Raw genomic sequence first — 24,036 nt, 5'->3', positions numbered from 1 at the left:
GTCACTTGTGTACGAAGAGGTACACCGCACACATAGTGCACAGCTGTGGTAGTGTGCTGTATGAATAATAGTACAGAGTTGTGCTGGCGCACAGTTGCTGGTGTCAGTGCACTGGTGCAATAGCGCCCAGTTAGAGCACTGCTGATTGTTCGTGGGAGAGGAGATGCCAGCATGGCCGGAGCTCAGATGTGGACCCGGCTCCGAGCAAGCAAGTGGCTGCGTATGACCCCATTCCCCACTAGTTCCATGCACAGCTGTTCTTCACCCCTGTCTTGCACAGATTCCTTTCCTGTCACCATCGCCCCAGGCTCGGGTGTCTGATGGGACCGGCTGCAGGATAGCTTAGATCAGTCTCCTACTAACTCCGGCCAGCTCACCTAACCAGCCGCGGCCTGCATGACTGGGGGGGGGGGGGGGGGAGGGGGGAGAGGCGTAATTAAATGAATAAATAACATAAAAACATACTTACCAGGCATCTCCTCCGCCGGTCTCGCATGTCATCACGTCTCCTCTCAAAGACGTGGAACTAACTTCTCCGTGCTCTTTTGCTTGACTTGCAAGTGGCAAATCAGAAGACTGGATGGACTGTGGACGGCTACTGGGCTGTATACTGGCATTTTACAGGCCATGGGGCGACTGTACGTCACCGCCCGAGCAAAAGCCTATCTGCATACTCCTGCACTACACTAGGCATGCGCATCATGCCTAATGTAATGTCAATGGAATGGGGGTGCTGAAATAAAAAGCACCCCTCGCAGATGCGCAGTTGAAGTCTGAACTCCTGCTGCTCAACTCGCCTGCGTGCGCTGTTCATGTGTTGTTGACTAATGCGCATTTTAGGCTGTGAAGCAGCTGCCAGCGCAGGTCAGGCCGGAAATGTAAACAGATGAATTGTCAAAGCTGTCAATTTGTCTGCTTACATTTCTTGCTGCCCGGTTGCCTAGAGGGGCGCTGCCCCAACGCCCCTATGGACCAGCCGCCACTGATGTTAAGGAAGGCACACAGAGGCAAGCGGAAGTAGCGAGATCTGTACCCAGCAGAGGCAGAGGCGTCTATCCAGAGCCAGGGCGGTGTGTCCAGGAGACTGAGCAGGGAGGAACATGAGGAGGCAGAAGCAAAGAACGTCCTAGACGTTGGGCGTGTAGATTTTTTTAACATTTTTCATAAACACTCCTCCTTTTTAGGTCTCCGCCTTGAGAAGGCTGCGCTTGCGCAGTCTCGCTGGTTATTAGGTCTCCGCCTGGCAAAGGCTGCGCTTGCGCAGTCTCGCTGGTTAGGTCTCCGCCTAGCGAAGGCTGCGCTTGCGCAGTCTCGCTGGGGAGAACTGATGTTTTGCAGAGTGGGGTTTGAACCCGCCCCTCTTCTCCATTGGCTGGCTTCCTAAATGAAGGCCAGCCATTGGAGGAGAGGGGCATCACTCCGTTTAAGCCCCGTCTTTTTGGGATTCGGGTGGGGGGGGGTTTTACTTTCTTTCTCTCCTCTTCCCATTGGCTGGATTTTTATCTTCCAGCCAATGGGAATAGGAGAGAAAGAAAAACACGCCCCCGAATCCAAAAATAAATGACGCTGTGTTTGTTATGTTAAATGTTATGTTAAAAAATTTATACCGCGCACGTACACCGAGACGGTTTCTTGGCGCTCATAACAGACATAACAAACTAAGGCAGGGAGCATTACTCAAAGGCTAACTTAAAAAGGTGAGTTTTCAGGGTTTTGCGGAACAATTCGTAGGTGGGGCAATGGCGAAAGGAAGAAGGGAGGGAATTCCAAAAAGTGGGACCTAGAAAAGAAAACCGGAGGCCGCCGTGTTTTTTTCGGCGGATCAGTGGAATGCAGAGAAGATTATCGGCAGAAGATCGAAGGTTGCAGGATGGGAGGTATCGCTTGAGTTTAGAAGAAATGAACTCAGGGGCGTGGTTGTGAAGGGATTTGAATAAGGTGCAACCGAGTTTAAAGGAGCACCGTTTGGCCACAGGGAGCCAATGAAGGCTCTTCAAAAGGGGGGAAACATGCTGGTGTTTGGGTTGACGAAACACCAGGCGAGCAGCCTGGTTCTGAATTAACTGGAGTTTTTGAAGCTGGTAGGCGGGGATCCCCGCATACAGGATGTTAGAGAAGTCAACCCTGGAGATGACCAAGGCCAAGATGGTTAGAATGAGTGCCTCTCTGGTTAAGAATCTACAGATCTTGCGAATCCTGCGCAGCTGGAAAAAGTAGGATGATGTAACTGCAGAGATCTGAGGTTTCATAGATAGATCCTCCGAGATGATCACTCCTAGGCTTTTCACGGTACTGACCGGGCGAGGGGGGGCGCCAAGGGAAGGGGGCCAAAAGTTGTCATCCCAAGGGTTGGTGGGGCCGCCCACCAGGACGAGTTCCGTTTTGGACGGATTCAACTTGAGTTGGCTATGAGCCATCCAGTCAGAGATTAGTAGCATTGTGGTTTGGATGTTAAGACGGGAGGTGGGGGAAGTGTCCAGGGGGAAAATCAGTTGCAGATCATCTGCATAGTTATATATGGTGGCTGGGGAGTGACGAAGGGATGCCAGGAGTGGTTGCATATATAAGTTGAAGAGAAGCGGGGAAAGGGCTGAGCCTTGGGGAACACCACAGGTGAGGGGGGTGAAAGGGGCGGAGAAGGTGGAGAGGTGGACAGCCTGAGAGCGGCCTTGCAAGAAGGATCGAACCCAATCAAGGGCGACCCCACGGATCCCGGCGTTGCTGACACGGTCGATCAAGATAGTGTGATCGACCGTGTCAAAAGCCGCCGACAGATCTAACAAGACAAGAGCCTGGGGGATGTTATTGTCGGCACCAGTTTGGAGAGTGTCCATTACTGCCGCAATCACCGTCTCTGTGGAATGTAGTGGGCGAAAGCCAGCCTGATGAGGGTCAAGGAAAGAGGAAGTTTCCATAAAGGAGCTGAGGCACTTGGTTACATATGTCTCCAAGATCTTTCCCAGAAAGGGGAGGAGAGAGATAGGTCTATAATTACTCATCACAAGAGGGTCTGCGCTAGGCTTCTTCAAGATGGGTAACACAATGGCCTGCTTGAAAGCCTCAGGAACAACCCCTGATGTCAACGAGGAGTTGAGAAGGGCCAGGGCAGGATCGGGGCAGAGCCTAAAGATTTCTTTAAAGATGTGAGGAGGGCAGCAGTCCCTGGGGAAGCCAGAGCTAACTTTATGGAGGATACTGTGAAATTCAGTGATAGAAATGGGAGGGAAGGTGTAGAAGTTCTGGACATTTTCGGAAGGGAGAGGGAAAGAATTGGAGGGAGAGGGTGGGGAGATATTGTTTTTAATTGTGGAGATCTTGTCTTGGAAAAAGGAATTGAGCTCATCACACAGTGCCTGGGTGGGAGCAGGCGGAAGGGTGATGCGATCAGGGAGGGAGAGCTCATTGACGATTGAAAAGATGTCCTTAGCTTTTGAAGCCGACTCCAGAATCTTGCCTGAAAAGTAAGAAGTCTTAGCCTCAAGAATAGAAGATTTATATTTACTTAGTAAAGTAGTAAATTCAGTCTTGAGTACAGGGTCGTACTTCTGGCGCCAGCGACGTTCAGCCTGGCGAAGGGCCAGTTTATCAAGTTTCAGCTGGTCCTTGACCTATCGCTGGGCGTCATGGGGGCGAGAGATTTTAATGGACTTTAGAGGGGCTACGACATCGGCAGCTGCTTTCAACCAGAGCTCAAGAGAGGAGGCTTGGTGGGATACGGATTCAAGAGCAGGGGGAGTTGAGGCTGCCAAGAGAGAATGGAAAGTAGTCATATTGGCGTTTTTCCAGTTACGGGCCATAATGCCAACAGGGCGCGGAGGACAGTGAAAACTGTGCAGGTCGACAGAAAAGGAGACAAGATAATGGTCGGACCAGGTACAAGGGGTGATCAGTGGAGGCGAAGAGTCAATATTGACCAACCAGACCTGGTCGAGTATATGGCCCTTGCAATGAGTGGGAGTGAAGATCAACTGCTGATAATTCAGGCTGGTAAGAGTTTCCGTAAACAGTTCTGACAGTCGGCTCTCTTGGGGATCAGAAGGCCAATAATTAAAATCACCCAGAAAAAGAATTCTGGAGTGATTAATAAGAAGCTGGGAAAGGAGTTCCCCAACTGAGAGAGCAAAGGAGGGCATATAGGTAGGGGGTCTGTACATAAGGACACAGACAAGGGAGGTGGAGGATGAGCGAAGCAGAATAACAAGGGTTTGAGAGTGAGGGATAGGGGTGCAGTCTAGGATGGAAAAGGCGTGTTCTTTGCGGATAATGTCTGCGACCCCACCGCCAACGTGCCCTCCGGGCCGATTTACATGCAGGATATAGTAGCCGTTGGGAAGAGCGGCTAGGATATCGGGTACAGAGTCTTCTGTCAGCCAAGTCTCTGACAGAAAGAGAATGTCTGCGTTGGTGTCATCTAATAGGTGGAAGATCTCAAGTTGGTGTCTCACCATGGAGCGCGTATTGAGGTAGAGGATCTTAAGGGTAGCAATGGTAGGAGTGGGAGAAGGGGAGTCAGCGGAGGCGGGAAAGGGAACAGGGCCAGGCGAGGAAGGGAACGCCGTGCAAGGGAAGTTGGAAATACCGCAATCCTGAGCCCTCCTGAAGGCCTCAGGGGGCAGCGGGACAGGGTGTTGTAGAGAACATAGGTCCACTGATGAGTAGCGGAGCGTAGGGGCAAGGTGGGAGGCAGCTAAGCGCGGCCCGGCGCGGACGGGCGCAGACGGGCAGGACTTTGGCTTGGCTTCGGCGCGACGTCGGCGCTCCCGCTGCGCTCGTCCGCTGCGCTTCCGCCAATCCGCCATTTTATGTGGAGGGGGCGTTTAACCACTAGCACGCTGACCTGCACTGTGTGAGGCAGGGCGGAAGTGGGGAAAGGAGGCGGGTGAATGGCGCTCTGCAGGCGACCCTCCGCGCAAACGGCACTCAGCCGGGGCGGACCGGGGTCTGGAGCGTGAGGAGGCAGATAGGAAACACTCGCTGAACGCGAAATAATGAAGCACCATAGAGTAAGAAAATTACTGTCTCATTTAAAAGCACACAGCGCTAAATGCAAAAGATGCGGAAAACCGCTTTAAAAGCTGTTAATCAGCTCAACAGTATTCAATAAAAGGAGGCGAGTAATCTGCACCGCCTGGGTCGCTGCGTCTGTCAATGGTGACCCGCAAGACACAGGAATTTATGCAAAACGGTCAACAACCACTAGCACGCTGACCTGCACTGTGTGAGGCAGGGCGGAAGTGGGGAAAGGAGGCGGGTGAATGGCGCTCTGCAGGCGACCCTCCGCGCAAACGGCACTCAGCCGGGGCAGACCGGGGTCTGGAGCGTGAGGAGGCAGGTAGGAAACACTCGCTGAACGTGAAATAATGAAGCACCATAGAGTAAGAAAATTACTGTCTCATTTAAAAGCACACAGCGCTAAATGCAAAAGATGCGGAAAACCGCTTTAAAAGCTGTTAATCAGCTCAACAGTATTCAATAAAAGGAGGCGAGTAATCTGCACCGCCTGGGTCGCTGCGTCTGAGGCATTTCTGCTGGACCACGGAGAAACATGGTGGTGTTTCCGGAGTTGCTCGGCTCCGCTCGCCTCCCCCCCTTCCCTCTGCCGCAGCTCTCCTTTTCCCGCTCTCGCCTCCCCCCTTCCCTCTGCCGCAGCTCTCCTCTTCCCGCTCTCGCCTCCCCCCTTCCCTCTGCCGCAGCTCTCCTCTTCCCGCTCTCGCCTCCCCCCTTCCCTCTGCCCTACCTGCCGCGAACACGGGAGCAGCTCGCCTCAATCTCCGCTCTCAGCCCCAATTTTCTGTGGCAGGAGGAGCCATTGACACTGCGAGAGGCAGAGCTCGGAGGAGGAGGGGCGCGAGTAAGAAGCTCCAGCCAATAACAGGCCACTGCACGGAACTTACACTCTTTTGCAACCAACCGCAGTCCCTCTCTGGCTGTACAGGGGGTGAGTGAGCGGGGTCGGTGCTTACAGACCGGGGAATGTTGTTCCCGAGACGTGGAGAGAGCAGGAGGCACAGGTGTCTGGCGCTTCCCCAGGGACGTTAGAACTGAAGAAGCTATTGGTGTGCAATGGCTCCCAGATCTAGTTGGTGCTAGCAGGCGTTGACGTCACAACAGCGGTGATCATGGCGGCTGGAATCAAAGTTGCGAGAGATACAAGTGCGCATCTAGAAATCCCTGCGACCTTGCCGGCAGGGCGCTTCGACTTCACCACACACAGGGCAAAAGTGCAAGAGGTTTTTTCTATTTTGGGTCACCCATCCCATGTGGAGAGGAGCACGACCTTCCTCCAAAGAGATCTGCTTACCCCGAGTCACCTCTGTCCTCGCCAACCTAAATGCATGACACCTTAATTGCGTAGTGGTGAGTGTCCAGTACATGACTGGAGTTCGTAATAAGGTGGTCGATTTTTTTTAACAGATTGCCTCTTCCTTGGACAAAAGTACAAGATAGGGATATTTGAACTATTCAGTGGGGCCTGTTTGGGTGAGGGAACAAGTGTAATTCCACCAGAAGAATGGAGTCAAGCGTAGGAAGACGATCTGGTGTTGGCAGAGGCTAAGGCTAGGATCACAGGAGGGTGGCCTACTAAGAGCTGTGTTTCTTCAGAGTTGAAGGTATTTTGGGAGTTGAGACGAGGGTTGTGAGAGGGGGAGAACCTGCCCCAACCCTACTGTCTGCCCTTGACTCGGCCAGTGCCTGCCTGCATCTACCCCAGTGAGTGTCAGTTCTCTACACTCTGTGCTCCATCTGCTCACTAAAGTTCCCTCTAACTGCCCCTTCTCTTGCATCCCTACCTGCCCCAACCACCGCTCTGCCCTGGACCCCCCAAGTGCCTGCCCTCATCTACTCCAGTGTCAGTCTCTCCACTCTCTGCCCCATTTGTTCCACTAACTGCCCCTTCTCATGAATCTGTACCTGCACCAGCCTTTCGGTTTGCCCTTGAGTCCGCCAGTAACTGCCTGCATCTACCCCAGTGAGTGTCAGTTCTCTCTACTATGTGCTGCATCACTTTCTGCCCGATCTCTTCCTTAAATTCCCTCAAACTGCCCCTTCTCTTGCATCCGTACCGGTCCCAACCCTACGGTCTGCCTTTGACCCCGGCAGTGCCTGCCCTCATCTACCCCAGTGTCAGTCTCTCCACTCTCTGCCCAATCTGTTCCTCTAACTGCCCCTTCTCTTGCATCTGTACCTGCCCCAGCCCACCCTTGACCACGAAACTCATCCACTCCATTAAGCATAATTTCTTTACACTCTATCCCCACTGCCCCATATCTGTTCCTCTAATTGCCCTTCTCCTGCCTCTCCATCTGCCCTTACACACACCATCAATCTGACATATTTACGCCCCTGTCCTGTTGCCCTCTGACTCGAATACCTCCTTTATCTGCCCCTTTTCTGATCCTTTCTCGTTCCTCCAATGGTCTCTATTAGTCTCTGACATACTTGCTCCTGCCTGGTTTACCCTCCAGCTGCCCCAGCTCCTTTCCTTAATCCCACCCTGCGCCTCTCAGCTACTCTATCACCCTGATCACAACTTTTAAAAAAAACATGACCCAACCCTCTTCAATCTATCTTTCGAGTGTTTATTTTTCTTTCTCACTTTTTTCTCGATTTCTTATTTTTTTGTACGCACCCATGGTTCCTGTCCTTGTTTCTCACCGTCCTTACTTATCTCGCTCCATTTTGTACTTTCTTGCTTTTATCCTTCACTGTTCATCCCCTTTTCATTATATCTTCTTCTGTGTCAACCCTTCAATGGTGTATTGAATTGTAGCATTTGCATAGCGCCTCATACCCCAGCATGACCTCAAAGCACTTTTGGTAGAACGAGTAGGAGGCCACTTTATTTGTTGGGAGTGATTGGTAGGCAATGGCCTATGGGTGAAAAGACTTTTGGTGTTATAAGAAGTTTAGAGGGGTGTTCCTAACGTGGTAAAAGTAGCTGCACATATGTACATAGGAAGTGAAGAGGAGTATGAAGGCTACAGTCACATCCTGCGTCTTCTTCCGAATTTGCTGCAAAGTAAACAACACCCGGGGGAAGAATACCGAGAGTGGGGTGATAATTGCCAACGCAGATAGGACCCACCAAAAGCAGCCTGGTTTGTGGCTCTGTGTGTGTGGCTCTGTGTGTGTGTGTGGCTCTGTGTGTGTGTGTGGCTCTTTGTGTGTGTGTGTGTGGCTCTATGTGTGTGGCCCTCTGTGTGTGTATGTGTGTGGCTCTGTGTGTGTGTGTGCAAATGCAATAGGTCTCGCATTTGCGAAAGATTAAGCTATTGCCATTGTAAATGACAATGCCATTTATTTCTCTGTTTTCAAAACCAACACATAAATAAAAAGTTTGTCATTTACAATGGCAATAGCTCTAACTTTTGCAAAGGCGAGACCGTTGCATTGTAAATGCTTGTTACCTTTATTAGTGAGGCTAAAGAAAATACACCTCCTGCTCTTTGCCCAATATATCTCGCTCGGATCTCACTGCCTTCCAACCTGAAGCACCTACGAACCGGATTTAGCTCCGCCTCCTAAAAAAGCGTTCTATATCACACACAGACAGCTGTACTTTTAGTGAGGTCTCAGTGCCCGTTTACTTCATGTACAGTGTTAAAGGCCGTAATCCGCTGGGATTATAATTAAAATAGGTATAACTAAAAATAATTGTGTCAGAAGTGGGATTTGAACCCACGCCTCCAATTGGAGACCAGAACACCCAGCTGGTGGGAAGAGTCAGCTCTTGAGTCTGGCGCCTTAGACCGCTCGGCCATCCTGACAGCTGATGAAAGTGGTTAGGACAATGGTATGGAGGCTGGTTGTGACAGCACGTTACAGTGAGAGTTTACAACACACCCCTTATCTGACACTTATCACAACGGGCTCTGTGGCACAGGTGTCCCTAACAGAAATCAGATCGGCGAAGAGTGCATTAAAGGGCGAAATGTTTAACAACAGACACCAGCAACTCAACCTTCGAATCACACACCCACCACGAGGCTTTTTCAGCCTGCACCAGCGCTCAATTATTGCGCATGCATTTATGATAAACCCTTTATCCGTGCACCAGATAGCAACGTAATTGTCTAACGTAACGTACCCAACTCTAGACGTGCTCCTGGAGCCGATGTCAGACACTAAAGGCCACAGAACCGAAGGCTGCAGCCAAAACTGCCCTTACTAATCCAGTGCACCCCATCAGACCCCGCAGTTTAACATTGTGGCACAGACACCAGGAATGTAATATCATTTCACTGACATCACCGCTGAGATATTACAGCTCAGACATCTGGATGGAACCCAGGCATTTTGGAATAGACATCTGGCACTGACGTCACAGTAAGGGCACTGCCACTGTCGTGTGCCGCTTGAGACATGTATGCCACATGCAATGATACTTGCTGGAAGAGACAACTAGGTTTAAATGTCTCAGGACAGACATCGGAAGCAGATTTGATCGAACAGCCATCAGCAATGCCAGAATCTCCACCTGACATTCACAATTGAGAAGTCTGGAACAGACATCAGGTATTAACGCTCCCTAACCCACATCTGCAGGGCACCGTTTCCAGAATGGCCATCAGCAGGGAGATGTTTTCCATCAGACATCAAATGTCTCAGGAAAGACACCAGCTATGGCGTCTGCCACGAAAGCCAATAGCAATCCTTTAATGGCCAGACACCCCCAATGGAGCATGCTAGGAGAGCCTTGTTGATTTACACATCTCAGAGCAGACGTGCAACACAGATCCTGAGCAACCATTGGGTACTGTATTGCGTTGCAACATTTAAATAGCGCTTATTACCCCTATGTGGGAGCTGATGCACTTGCCTACATGGGTAGTCGCTACACCTTGTAAGGTGTTTGGTTGGAAGTGTTTCTTTTGATCCTGTGTGGGAAGCGTTTCCATGTTGTGTGTGATGACCACCGAGGTGCGATGATCGTGTTATAGGACGCAGCAGTTAGCAGTGTGATGGATGAAGAAGCGTGAGTGGCAGGCACTCAGGTTATGGTTTTCAGTAAGCTGTCAGCTTTGAGCAGCTCTGCAGGTCACTCTACGGCACCTCTTCTGCTCATAGTCCACTTCGCTGTTTACTGTACTGGGCTGTCCGTTCTGAGATATTTTGTTTGCGTTTATGATCCTGAGCAGGCGTAGGTTAAAGGGAGAAGCGGTGCAGAGATCTGGAGGGATGAGCTTTGTTAATGTCATCCCAGATCTCACTGCCATTGCGAGATACCAAGAAGTGACAGGGGTTCTGCTAGTCAGGACGTGCAGTGTCCTGACTAGGACACTGCTCTATTAGAGTCCTCCGTTGGCCAGAGGTATGTGGTAAATCTCTTCAGTTATTCGGCATTTGTTCTGTTAGTGTTGGGTGGGTTGCTGTAGACTGGTATAGTACTGGGTGGTGGACCATCAGCTGTTTTGTCTTATGTGAGAGTGTCGGACAGTAAAAGGGAATAATTAAGTAGGCTGCATGAACTACAACCACCTGTCTGACTGCTGAGTATATGGCATTCTTTTTAGTGTGGGTTACACTTTGTATTGTAATAGCATTATCTAGCCCTTACTACACCAGGTCTCGGGGTTAGTGTTGTTTTTTTGTTGTTATTGTTTTTTTGGTAGTTATTGTTGCTTATTGGAATTTGTTTTGTGCTCTACAGAAACCATTCCATGCCTTTATCTGTGTTTCTATGCTGTAGACTACATTAGTGAGAATTAGATGTGATCTTAACAACTGACACCAGCAATTCAACCTTCTTCCCGGGGACCTGGAAGCAGGCTTGGGTCTCCCCTATCATCAAGAAACCCACGTTGGACCCTTTAAAACCGGAGAATTTCAGACCTATTTCTCTTCTCCCGTGGGTGGCTAAGATTGCTGAGGCCCATGTTAATAATGTCCTATCTCAATACATGAGCCTTCATAATATTCTGGACCCATCCCAAAATGGCTTTAGGCCAGGCCATAGCACCGAGTCTGCCCTACTAGCCACGACTGAACATCTGCGGGTGATCTTAGATGCCGGTCAAAGTGCAGCGCTGATCCTGCTGGATCTTAGCGCTGCCTTTGATACGGTATCTCATGACATTCTTTCACATCGCCTGGAGGCAGTAGGGATTATCAGAACCGCCTTAGAGTGGTTCAGATCATTCCTGAGGGACAGATCTTTCCGAGTATCGGCCCCGCCGTTTCTTCCCAATCCCAATCCATAGGCCAAGGGGTTCCTCAGGGTTCTGCATTAAGCCTGCCTCTGTTCAATCTATATGTCCAGCCATTAGCGGCTGTGGCAAAGGATTAGGACCTAACGATGGTATCATATGCTGATGATACCCAGCTTGTGATCACCTTAGCTGAAGGGCCATCTACCTCGGCCACTAGGTTCAGAGACGGGATGACAGCAGTAGCCCAATGGATAGCAGACAATTGTCTTCAGCTTAACGCGAACAAAACTGAGGTCCTACTGGTGGGGAAGAACACTGCCCTTTGGAATGAGCATTGGTGGCCGGCATCTCTGGGGACTATGCCGACGCCTAAGACACTGGTAAAGAACTTGGGAGTCTGGATGGACTCCTCGCTTAGTTTTCAGACCCATACTAAGCGAGGGGCTGCCACATGTGTGGGTCTGCTAAGGGGCCTCAACCCTCACCTGAAGTTCTTTGAACCAGCAGTGCGACAGCTCATTGTCCAATCCACTATTTTATCGCGATTGGACTATGCCAGTGTGCTATTCTTGGGGGCCAATAAAGCCGAGATTCAACGACTCCAACGAGTCCAAGACTCGGCAGCTAGAATTTTGGTGGGACTTCCCCGCCGATGTTCGGCTAGAGCTATGTTCAGAGGGTTGCATTGGCTTCCGATTTATGCCCGGATTCAGTTCAAAGCTCTGTGTCTGGCATTTAAGATTCTTAAATCTGGGAGCCCGGAACTTCTACGCACCCTTCTGACCCCATATGTTCCTCAACACAACCTTCGCTCATTGGGACAACACTTGGTGACTGTTCCACGAACTAAACTCTGCCGTATTGGTGGTCGGTCGTTTCGGTTCATGGCAGCCAAGCTACGGAATTCCTTGCCGGCCCAAATCCGCGGAATGGATGACGTGCTGGCTTTCAGGAAGGCAATTAAAACCCTCTAAATATAGTGTTGTAGAGTATGACTGGCTAGCTCTCGTTGGATTATGTACCATTTAGATTTGCCAGCGCCGGGACGCCTCTTTGCTGGGGCAGCTGCGCGCTTTAGAAATGACTTAACATAACATAACATCTTAAATGGGAGAAGGGGATGTGTGGGTGTCATGCATTGGTTGGTAGTATTGGTAAATAAGCAACAGGAGAAAGGGTGCAGATTTGATAGGCATGACTATTAAATGCGAGGTTGTGATCTTTGAAATAACTGTGGGCAGTTTGCAGAGAAACAGTAGTAAGGTTTAAGGCAAAAACGCGTGTGATTTGGAGACGACTGTTCTCTGAGAGCGCAGGCATGCAAAGGATGGAAACAAAGAAGAGAGTCTTTTGAATGCAGAAGGAGAGTTGATAGTTGAAACTTTAAAGTAAAAGTCAGGCATACTGGGTTTTAGGAATATTGTAGATGCTTTTGAGACAGGATGCAAACCTGTAGGACAGGATGCAAAACTGTAGGACAGGATGTAAGTCTGTAGGAAGAAAAAACATTATTTGCATGTGTTGCAATATCATTGCAGGCCATGAGAACACCACTATCGCCCCGGGGTAAATAGTTTTACAATAAATATAGATTTATTTTCACAATGCAAACCAGTCGCATTAAACATTGTTAATACATCAACCATAAATCTGTTCACATGGCATGTATCTGCGGGGGCTTTCCTTTCCCTCAATTTGAGTTCACACATCCAGACCTTTGAACCTCTCACACAGCCTTGCACTCTGGTATTTCTACATTAAGGCACAGGTAATGTAAAACTGTTTTCAACTTCTTTCCGCCTGCACAGGGGTGGAAGCTAGAAACTGGAAACGTCATGGCTTCAAACTTTTAGGAGACGCTCCTCCTCTGACTCCGCTGCTGCGCCCCAATCCCAAGTGAAAGCCACAGAAACTGCACATGGGAAGGAAAAGTGGAGCAAATATTAACACGTCGCAAAAGGAATTTGTGTCAGAAGTGGGATTTGAACCCACGCCTCCAATCGGAGACCAGAACACCCAGCTGGTGGGAAGAGTCAGCGCTTGAGTCTGGCGCCTTAGACCGCTCGGCCATCCTGACAGCTGGTCCATACAGGTTGGGACAATGCTCTGGAGGCTGGTTGTGACGACACAAAACGTCTTTCGTCTGACACTTATCACTACTGGCTCTGCAGCACAGGTGTCCCTAACAGAAATCAGACCGGCGAGAACTGCATCAAAGGGCGAAATCTTTAACTGACACCAGCAACTCAACCTTCTACATCACACACCCACCACGAGGCTTTTTTCAGCCTGCACCAGCGCTCAATTTAATATCATTTCACTGACATCACCGCTGAGATATTACAGCTCAGACATCTGGATGGAACCCAGGCATTTTGGAATAGACATCTGGCACTGACGTCACAGTAAGGGCACCGCCACTGTCGTGTGCCGCTTGAGACATGTATGCCACATGCAATGATACTTGCTGGAAGAGACAACTAGGTTTAAATGTCTTAGGACAGAAATCGGAAGCTGATTTGATAGAACAGCCATCAGCAAGGATAGAATCTCCACCTGGCATTCACAATTGAGAAGTCTGGAACAGACATCAGGTATTAACGCTTCCTAACCCACATCTGAAGGGACAGTTGACAGCTGTTTAGAGAATGGGAGGTCGAATGGTGTCATCAGATCTGTGACATGCAGACTGTTACTGGGGGGTGTTCTGAGTATTATTCAGGTGTACCCGCCCCCACAGACCTCCTCTTCTCCTCGACCTGAGGGGAGCCCAGGGCTGAACTTTCCCTCGCCTTTGACCCCAATCCTCGCTTTACAGAACGGAGGGGCAACAGCCCTGAGTCAATCTTCCTCTTCTGCACGTGGTAGTCTCAAGGGTCTCCTCAAACGGTGCGTACAGCTGCAGGGTCGCCTTCGGCTGCTCGTGCTGGTCGAGTTAGTGACTGGATCCAGATTTAGAAGGCGGACCAAGTCCGGATCCCTCCCCCTTGAAGGCTGGGATTCTGAGCAGCGCAGACGGGCGCCTAGAGGCAGGCGCTACTCTCGGCAACAGCCTAGAGAGCGTCGCGTGTTATGAAAGGCGCCCTGGTGTTTCCGAAGGGGGCACCCAGCCCCGCAGCTGGCAAGTGAAGGCACAGAGAGGCAGACGGAAGCAGATAGATCTGCACCCAGCGGTGGGTGCAGAGGCAGAAGGGTCCATCCAGAGCCAGGGAGGGGGGTCCATGAGACTGGGCAGAGAGAGAGAGATACATGAGTGGAAGCAGCGACTGTGAAGTTGACTGTAACCTCCAATGACTGGTTCCTTCTGTACGGACAGCAGGGGCCATTATATAGCCATATATCAAAACAATGAGGTTACACTGTTATCACGGCGCCCGGCTAGCTCAGTCGGTAGAGCATGAGACTCTTAATCTCAGGGTCGTGGGTTCGAGCCCCACGTTGGGCGTAAAGGTATTTTTTATGCCATATTTACATTTTTTTACAAACGCTCCAGTTTTTATCTATATTAGTGGAGATGAGAAAAAAAATAAACTGCTACAATTTGCGACCTGATAAGTCTCTCTAGCAGCTGCCACTTACAACAGCTCACACACCTCTTCCACACGCCACTACCAGCCTGGGAGGGCCAATGGTAGCAGCCCAGCCTCCACTGGGCATTACTCGGTCACATAGAAACACGCCCATATTTTCAACCACTATTCCCCCGGGATTACTTCGAAGGGGGGAAGAGGCCTGGGGAAGTAAAGGGGATGGTGAACCCGCTTGGATCAGGATTAAAGTACATTAAAATGATATTGTGTCAGAAGTGGGATTTGAACCCACGCCTCCAATCGGAGACCAGAACACCCAGCTGGCGGGAAGAGTCAGCTCTTGAGTCTGGCGCCTTAGACCGCTCTGCCATCCTGACAACTGAAGATGTGCAATGTCAGGTGATGTCATCAGAGCTCGGCAAATGCATGTGACAGGAATGTTTCAGGGTGTTGTTTAGCTGCACTTCTCATCCACAGACCTTCCCTTGTCAACCTAGTGAAAGGAGCCGAGAGCTGAATTTCGCACTGTTTACCCCTAATCCGTGCATTGCAGAACAGGGAACAACAGCCGCAGCCCGATCTGCTTCTGCAATCGTCGTCTCCTGATGCACGTGCACTCCGCTGCTCTTCTGGGCGCTACAGTCTCAGACAGTGAGTACAACTGCAGGGATTCCACGGATGATCCCCCTCCTCCGGCAGCTCGTGACTTGATCCCAGATTTGGAACTCGGGATCTCCACCCCCGACTGCTGCTATCCTGAGCGGGCGCCCCTGGTGTTCCTGGAGGAGGCATCCAGCCCTGCCTGCAGCCGGTATGTTAAGGAAGGAACACGGAGACAGGCGGAAGCAGCGAGATCTGTACCCAGCAGTGGGTCTGCAGAGGCAGAAGGGTCCCTCCAGAGCCAGGGGGTGGGTCCAGGAGACTGAGCAGAGAGGTACACCAGGAGGCAGAAGCAACGAACACAATAGACTCTGTAACACCAGCCCCCTCGTTCCTAACAGATATGACAGCTAGGGCGAAGCGAGTTCGATGTACCCGTGCTAGTTCAGAAGGCACAGCATGAATTTCTTTACGGCAAGGTTATGGGTTCGAGCTCCACGTCGGGCGTAGTAGTCTGTTTTTGTAAAAGCGTATTCACGTTTATCACAAACCCTCCGTTTTTTGGATCTATATTAGTGGGAGTGGCTAGCCGCCCCGTCTCCAATGGGCATTCTTCACTCACATACAAACACACTCATACTCAGCACATATTCCTCGCTTCGAAGAGAGAGGGGGTGCCTAAGTAGGGTGATACACGGAATTAGATTAAAATGTTATTGTGTCAGAAGTGGGATTTGAACCCACGCCTCCAATCGGAGACCAGAACACCCAGCTGGTGGGAAGAGTCAGCTCTTGAGTCTGGCGCCTTAGACCGCTCGGCCATCCTGACAACTGAGTAAGACTGTAGCTAAATAATATCTTAATATCACAAGGGCCCATCTAGAGGGTGGGGGAGGGGGGTTCTAGGAGACTGAGCAGAAAGAGAGTTACAATAGTGAAAACAGAATCAAAGGACACAAAATAAACTCTGCAACTAGCCCCTCCATATCCCCACCCTTCCTTGTTCCTCACATATAGGAAAGCTAGGACCCCTAGAGTTCTAAGTATGTGTGATAGTACAAACGATGGAGCATGAGAACCTCTATCTCAAGGTGGGTTTGAGCCCCATGTCGTGCGCAGCAATATGTTTTTTTATTTCAAAAGATTTTATTAGAAATACATTTTTTACAACACAGTACAGAGTAAGCAGAACGAAGGCAATGCTGGTCTTGCTGTATTTCATGGCATTTTCAACAAATTAATATTATTTGTATTAAATGCATTTATTGGCATGTAAAAATCAAAACCACAGGTCACAGTGGCACAATTAAAGACGTTTCCAAATTTAATGTGTTGCTCAATGTGGATTTATCTTGAAAAATGAGACAAGAGGTGTTTGGCAAAACAGGAACAGTTGGTTTAATTAAACGCAGCGGCAGAGACAGGCAATAGAGTAGGGGCCTGAAGCCTGCCTCAAAGCACATTGGTTTAGGGTGCAATTTTATACATTACATGACGTATCATAAAACAATTTGCACTTTCATTTGGATACAGAAATCTGGGCCTAGTCACGGGGTCATAAATCTGGTTGTTTGATAAGAGGCGCAGGTGGGCCTCGACCTTGTGTGGACATGATGCAGGGCCAGTGGGTATGTGTCCAGATGTCCAGCATGGGGAGCGCATGATCACTGTGTGTAGTATGCATGCTGTGTTCAGATTGACTGTGTGTTCCTAACTAGGGGGCCTATTGCGATGGAGGATTTTCCACATCCTACGGGCCGTCAGAAGCCACCGCCGGCCCGGAGGATGCGGAAAATCCTCTACGGACCCACCAAAGACCCACCGCCACTTAGGATGGCTGCTGGGTCCTGGTTTCCGTCCGCCGCTTTTCCGCCGCGATTGGCTTACAACCGCGGCGGAAAAGCTCTAATATGATGACGGTGTCTCCCAGACACCGTCAGTCATATTAGGATGGCCTGTGAAAAATGCTTTTCCGCGTCGGGTTTTCCGCCGTGGAAAAGCATGTGTAACTTCACTGCGGGGGCCCGTTGCGGGCCCCCTGGGTAAAGGGGGGGTTGGGTGTGCACATGGGGGGTACCTATGGTACCCCCCTGCATTTGTATGCAGAAATCGGCAGGCACCGCACGGTGCCTGCCGCTTTCTGCATACAAATGCAATGTATGCATTTTTACCATTGAGGCGGATGCAGCTTGAAGCTGCACCCGCCGCAATGGTAAAAATAGAGGATGTGACCGCCAGAGTGGCGGTCACATCCTAATTGCACAGGAGGGAACTCCGCAGGCCATGCGGAGGTTCCCTCCTACTCTATGGTGGCGGACTAGTCCGTCCTCCATCATAATCGGCCCCTTAGTGTGACATCTGACTTTATGGTGTTTTGGGAATGTGCACCCCTCCGGCCAAATGTTTTTTTATTGGGGCCAATCTCCTGAGACCATTGTGTTCTCGCTGCCTGTATGTAGTATCGATCTGGTTTGCTTGTTTACTCGCTTGCCTAAGGGATATGTGTCCCTCCATCTGTGACTTATCAGTAGCTGCAGGCCTAGGTTGAATTGCCTGCCTGACCATGTATTTCTGACTCAGAGTTAAGGGGGAGGTCATATGAGCAGAACTGTTTTCTTTAGAATTCCTTCACACAATATCTTGTCTCTCCAATAATTAGATTCCACTTCCTTCCAGGTTTACCATGACAATGTGCACTAAAATACAACATTTAACAATGTTGAGTTACTCTTGGGAGTGCCAGTGAGTTATTTTGATTCAGGATCTGAACTTGGTTTCGCCACCACTGTTCAATATATAACCCCCCACCCCAAAAAAAAAATCGGGTTTGGTACACCCCTGGTTTGGAGAAGGGAAGCTCTTCACGCCGCAGGCGTCACTCATATTACAAGTACAGCTTTCATCCATCAGACCTAAACACTGCTCTCTATATGGTCCTATTGTACATAACCCTATATATATATCTATATCTATATATATATGGATTGTAAGATGTGGATGAATGACACACTGACAAAGGCTCACGCCGAAACGCGTCTGTGCTTTTCTTTTCCCTCTAATTAAACCCTGGTTTGTTCTTGGTCCGCGAGTGCTGCCTCTTTCTTGTGGATTCTGAGGAGAGTCGAGCGAAATATATATATATAATATATATATATATATATATATATTCACTGAAAAAAACAAAGGTTTCAGGCCTGATATAGTTAGGAATTAGCATTTAAAAAACCTTTTAAATTCACAGAAAAAAAGCATAGGTTTCAGGCCTGATATAGTTAGGAATTAGCATTTAAAAAAAACTTTGAGGGGGGGCGTGGCCAAGATGGCGGAGTGAGTGGTCGCACCTACTGCGATCTCCTCCGAGCCCGGGCCCCTAAACGGCTGTAATTGCGCTGATCTCCCCCCCCCGCTGCTATCTACTGGCGGCGGAAGGGGTGGGGGACTTCAGGGTTTCATCCCGGGACGCATTGAAGAGCTGGAGGGCATAATCGGCTGGCTCCGGACACCGCGTTGGGGACGGCGTGGGCTTGGGCTCCGGCCGGAAGTGAAGTCAGGCCTGCCTTGCGGAGCGGATCGAGCCTGGTGAGCCGCGCTGAAGACGTGAGACCCATCCGGAGCGGAGTGAAGCCTCGGCCGGGTCCGGCTGCTGCCACTGCGGGACCCGGTTTGCGGACACCCGGAATCGGGAAAGACCGGAGCTGCGAGTGCGGCCAGGCCCAGAGGCGGAGCGGGGCCGAGTAGCGGGCCGCACGGCGAGCCCCGAGTGGCGCTGGGTTGAGTCCCCGACCTACCTGGACGAGTGGCTGCAGCGGAAGCAGTCCCCCCCTCGACGGCCCTGCGAAGGACGAGCACTCGTGCCTGGAGAGTGAGTCCGCTCGGGGGCGGGCTGCGTCCCTGACTGCCGTGACGCAGTTGACTCACGCGAGGCCCCGGCTTCCCCCACGCTAGACCCGGGACGAATCGGAAAGGGGCCTCTGGCGGCCAGGGGTGCTGCTGCGGGTGCGGGTGACTGGATCCGGCCTGGAGGTCCGGGGGGCCCGGAGTGGAAGCCGCCTCGACAGACGAGGAGCGCCTGGGAGGCCGGTAGGGCCTGAAGACAAGTTGGCCCGCCAAAAGCAGTAAGCGGGCCCAGGAGGCGGTCAGGACTCATTCCCCCTGCCCTGATACCCCTGGTGGAGGCGGAGAGAGGAGCTTGGCTGGAAGGCGGAGGGCCGAGTGGCCTACCAGCGGGGGACTTTGCACGACGCCGCGGCCGCGGCCTGTGAGCCCTGTGCTGCCAACATAGAGCGGGGCCTGGTGATAGGGGAGAGGCGAATCTACCGGCCACCCATCACCATTGACTGGAAGGGGCTGCAGGCCTGTGGGCGAGACCTACCGGGTGGCTAGCGAGACCTATTGTTGGACCACGACGGGGAGCCCCAGTAGTGAGCATACTTGGACCTTGAAACGCAATTGCTCACGTAACGCGAGGCACTGCTCCTGGCCAAACTGAGTGGGGGTGGACTACATCGGTGTGGCCTTGAGGTGGCTGATGGTGTACGGAGACGGCTCGGGGTGCCAGAGGGGTGGTACCTTGCTCCGGGTGAACCGCCTTACCCCGGGACCATCGCACGGGGCTGGCCTCCCGGGGAACATTTGGATCGGGAGCGTCTAGTCAGCAGGCAACGGCATAAGCACGTAGGGGGCCCAGGACATCTGGACAGGTCGACCGGCCAGCGGCTTAGTGGCGTAGCGGACGCTGACGTCCTTGGTGGAGCCTGGGGAGCGCCATCCATTGCTCAAAAGCGGTAAGCGGGCCCAGGAGGGTGTCGGCACTCATTCCCCCTGCCCTGATACCCCCGGTGGAGGCGGAGAGAGGAGCTTGGCTGGGAGGCGGAGGGCTGAGTGGCCTAACAGCGGGGGACTTTGCACGACGCCGCGGCCGCGGCCTGCGAGCCCTGTGCTGCCAACATAGAGCGGGGCCTGGTGATAGGGGAGAGGCGAATCTACCGGCCACCCATCACCATTGACTGGAAGGGGCTGCAGGCCTGTGGGCGAGACCTACCGGGTGGCTAGCCAGACCTATTGTTGGACCACGACGGGGAGCCCCAGTAGTGAGCATACTTGGACCTTGAAACGCAATTGCTCACGTAACGCGAGGCACTGCTCCTGGCCAAACTGAGTGGGGTTGGACTACATCGGTGTGGCCTTGAGGTGGCTGGTGGTGTACGGAGACGGCTCGGGGTGCCAGAGGGGTGGTACCTTGCTCCGGGTGAACCGCCTTACCCCGGGACCATCGCACGGGGCTGGCCTCCGGGGGAACATTTGGATCGGGAGCGTCTAGTCAGCGGGCAACGGCATAAGCACGTAGGGGGCCCAGGACATCTGGACGGGTCGACCGGCCAGCGGCTTAGTGGCGTAGCAGACGCTGACGTCCTTGGTGGAGCCTGGGGAGCGCCATCCATTGCTCAAAATGGCCGGTAACAAAGGGAACAAGAAAGGGGATCGCACCCTGCCGGATATGCTAAACAGAGGCACTGCGAGGCAAGATAGAGGGCAGCACTCCCCGGGACAGTCGAGCAGCTCCCAGGGGGCGAGTGGAGGGGAGCCGCCGGTCACTAGATCCTTTCTTGAATCGCTCTTCATCTCCCTCTGAGAGGACTTCCAGGCACTGAAGCAAGAGGTGGCGGGAGAGGTACGTGAGTTACGGAGAGAGGTTGACGGCCTGGGGGAGCGGATTGCCTCTGTGGAGGAGGCAGGACAGGCTCGAGACGAAGAACTCACACAGCTTCAGCAGGAGGTGATTAGGCTTCGAGACCAACAAATCGATCTTCAATCACATGTGGAGGACCTTGAGAACCGTTCCCGGAGGAACAACATCCAGGTCCGGGGTGTTCCTCTCGAAGAGGGGGAGAACGCGGCGGGTTATCTGCAGGACCTATTCAGAGACATTTTGGATGATCCAACTGACTTCCCTATTAGGATTGATAGAGCGCATAGGGTGGGCCCGCAACGCAGATCACCGTCGCCCCCGCCCGACCTCTTGGCCTACCTGCCGGATTACCCCCTGAAAGAAAGAATCCTCCGGGTGGCTCGAACCAAACCTTCTTTGGAGTTCAGGGGCCACCGCGTGCCCTCTTCCAAGATCTTTCGGTGGTCACACTGCAGAAGCGCAAGTCTTTTAAAATTGCCACTGACTTCTTACGAGAGCATGGTACTCAGTACTCTTGGGGCCACCCGTTCCGTCTTATTTTCCGCTGGAATGGTACACTACATCAGCTACGTTCCCTTCAGGACACCTGTGCAGTACTGGGCATCACTGCGACTGACGAGGATGCCCCTACCCCTCGCCGTAGACGGACCACCAGAGATGGCTGGCAATCAGTCCCTGGCCGCCGACCATCTGCTTCTTCGGCGAGGCCTGACTCGCCTACTATCCGGGCTGAAATGGATAGTGCAGTGAGAGGTGTTGCTAGAGAAACGGCGACTGGTGAAGTGGCGCTGACCGCTTAAGAAGAACTTCAGGGGGAGATCGACATCGCTTTCTTGAAATCGCAGGTTTGGGGGCCTGGGGGGTTGGGGGGGGAGCGGGGGTTGCGTGGTGGCTGGACGTCCACTTTTGTGACTTTCCATAGACTGCCTTCACAGGCCGGACTTGGACAATGGTTTCTTTGACTCAGTTTGTGGGGAGGTGGGAGTGGGGTTGGGGGAACGGGGAAAGTTCTGTTGGGGTGTGGAAGTGTTGGGGTGGGGGAACAGGTGTTGGGAGTGGGGGAGAGGGTCGTCCGGTGCACAGTGCAGGAATCTAGTACTTTAGCTGTCCTTCTTCACTTTGTTTTGACTAAAGGGGGACGAGGTGTGAATACGGAAATGAGGGGGAGGGTTGGTCAGCACATGGGACAGCCCACGAACACACTGGAGTTCGCAGCATGCGGCGGGTTACCGGGCGTGGGGGGCTGGGGGTTCATATGCCTTTTCTTGTCCTCCGTTCTGTTTCTGGAGCTGAGGGGGATACACACACCTTCCACGGCCTCCGCACAAAGTACACACGCTTTCATGCACACTATCCGCTATGCCTCCTTACACTTTTAAGGTCCTAACTCTGAATGTTCGGGGTTTGAACAACTCTGTTAAGAGGCGGGCGGTGCTCTCACTGTTAGAAAATGCTCACGCGGACATATGCCTCCTTCAAGAAACGCACCTGTTGCCACAGGACACGCACAGTCTGCGATCTCACAAGTTCCCAGTCCAGTTCTTCTCCACTTGCGCCACAAAGACTGCAGGGGTGCCGATTCTGGTAGCCAGACACTTTAAAGGGGAGCATCTTCACAAACTTGCTGAGCAGAAGGGGAGGTTGCTAGCGCACAGGTTCAGAGTGGGGGGACTTACGTTCACGATTGGCTCCCTCTATAGCCCCAACGACAAGCAGGAGCGCTTCCTGCAGTCAGCAGTGGAGGATATCCCTGCCTCACCAGACAGACATATTATCCTCGGTGGGGATTTTAATATGGTTTTCGATTCTGCTGTAGATAGATCAGCACAGCGCTCTCCACAGGTCGGGGAATTCTCGTCCGGCTGTAAGGCGAGGCTTGCGGAGGTAGATCTCCTTGACCTCTGGGGTCATATGCACCCTACAGATAGGGATTACTCTTATTACTCTCACGCACACAAGACCTATGCGAGGCTTGATCACCTTTTGGTTACATCGCCGGTGCAGGCGCTGGTCTCATCAGCAGACATGGGATGTGAGAAGTTGGCCCGATATGCAACGTTCGCTATTCTAGCGACCGCTATGTATCGTTCCAACGACCCTTATGGTGTTTGGTTGTAAGTCAACCTATAGACCAGCTATCCTAGTAGCGTGGATACGAGCAGTCTAAGGCTAAAGACTCGAGAGGGCGTGTTAAGCCAGCTGTTTACCACACATGTACCCCTTGAACACCCAGTGAAAGGACACCACACAAGTGTTATGAAAATAAACAGTATATTTATTAAGAATCACAACAGCCCTGTACTCTTTATGAGGACAGGGTACTTAGCACAAACCAAATCTCTTTAGCAAATACTTTAAGTGCACAGTTAAAACAAGTGTCCGAGGACACGGAAAGGTTAAGGCAAGTCGGAAGCGAGGGACTCGGGACCCTAGAGTAAGGAGGCTATGCAGGCACTGAAATGCCGAGTTACCTAGCCACGAGGGCTGCGGCTGCACAAGTCTTACAGGCGTCGGGGTCTTCGCTGACGAGCCAGGAGCCGGAAGAAAAGGAGTTGCTGGCCGGCGACCAGTGCTGAATAGTTCGCAGAGATCCAAGCCTGGATCGAAGATTGAAGAAACCTGAAAGCAGAGGGGACCAAGTTCGTACTACTAGCCAGTAGTCAGAGGGTACCAGGAAGGCACCGGTTGGCCGTCACCTCGACCAGGTGAGTGGGCGACGCTAGGCTCTGCAGTCTCACGGACCAGGAGGCGTTGTCGGCGACCACGGTGGAGGTGCGAGCTGTCCCACGACGGATGTCGCTGTCGGCGTCTTGAGTGGACCAGGGGGGTCCGGGGTGCTTCTCGAAAAGGTGGAAGCAAGGGCCAGTCTGGAGCAACCAGACCGGCAGTGATGATTCTCGGATGTCGTCACAGAAGGGCACAAGCCAGCGGCTAGTGACCAGGCGACGTGCTGAGCTGCGAGCAGAAGGGCCCCACGCAGATCGTGGAGATGCTGGGGGACTGCACTTCGGAGCTGGAGCGGCTCAGGGTCGGGGCTTCTCGGACCCCAGAGCACTCACCAGAGAGT

General features: G+C 52.0%; 4 non-coding genes across 4 annotated transcripts; all 4 read right to left on the bottom strand.

Moving 5' to 3' along the window:
- Window positions 1-8,658: 8,658 nt before the first annotated feature.
- On the bottom strand, window positions 8,659-8,768 carry TRNAL-CAA (transfer RNA leucine (anticodon CAA)). The gene is made up of 2 exons: window positions 8,731-8,768; window positions 8,659-8,704 (listed from the first exon to the last, which is right to left on the bottom strand). It is a non-coding gene; the product is annotated as a tRNA-Leu (tRNA).
- A 4,349-nt stretch (window positions 8,769-13,117) lies between these two features.
- TRNAL-CAA (transfer RNA leucine (anticodon CAA)) lies at window positions 13,118-13,227 on the bottom strand. Its single transcript has 2 exons — window positions 13,190-13,227; window positions 13,118-13,163 (listed from the first exon to the last, which is right to left on the bottom strand). It is a non-coding gene; the product is annotated as a tRNA-Leu (tRNA).
- Window positions 13,228-14,947: 1,720 nt separating this feature from the next.
- On the bottom strand, window positions 14,948-15,057 carry TRNAL-CAA (transfer RNA leucine (anticodon CAA)). The gene is made up of 2 exons: window positions 15,020-15,057; window positions 14,948-14,993 (listed from the first exon to the last, which is right to left on the bottom strand). It is a non-coding gene; the product is annotated as a tRNA-Leu (tRNA).
- A 942-nt stretch (window positions 15,058-15,999) lies between these two features.
- TRNAL-CAA (transfer RNA leucine (anticodon CAA)) lies at window positions 16,000-16,109 on the bottom strand. Its single transcript has 2 exons — window positions 16,072-16,109; window positions 16,000-16,045 (listed from the first exon to the last, which is right to left on the bottom strand). It is a non-coding gene; the product is annotated as a tRNA-Leu (tRNA).
- Window positions 16,110-24,036: the final 7,927 nt, after the last annotated feature.

This window comes from Lissotriton vulgaris, unplaced genomic scaffold, assembly GCF_964263255.1.
Source record: "Lissotriton vulgaris unplaced genomic scaffold, aLisVul1.2 SCAFFOLD_1548, whole genome shotgun sequence".
NCBI classification, from domain to species: Eukaryota; Metazoa; Chordata; class Amphibia; order Caudata; family Salamandridae; genus Lissotriton; species Lissotriton vulgaris.
This window is presented reverse-complemented; position numbering and strand designations above follow the sequence as displayed.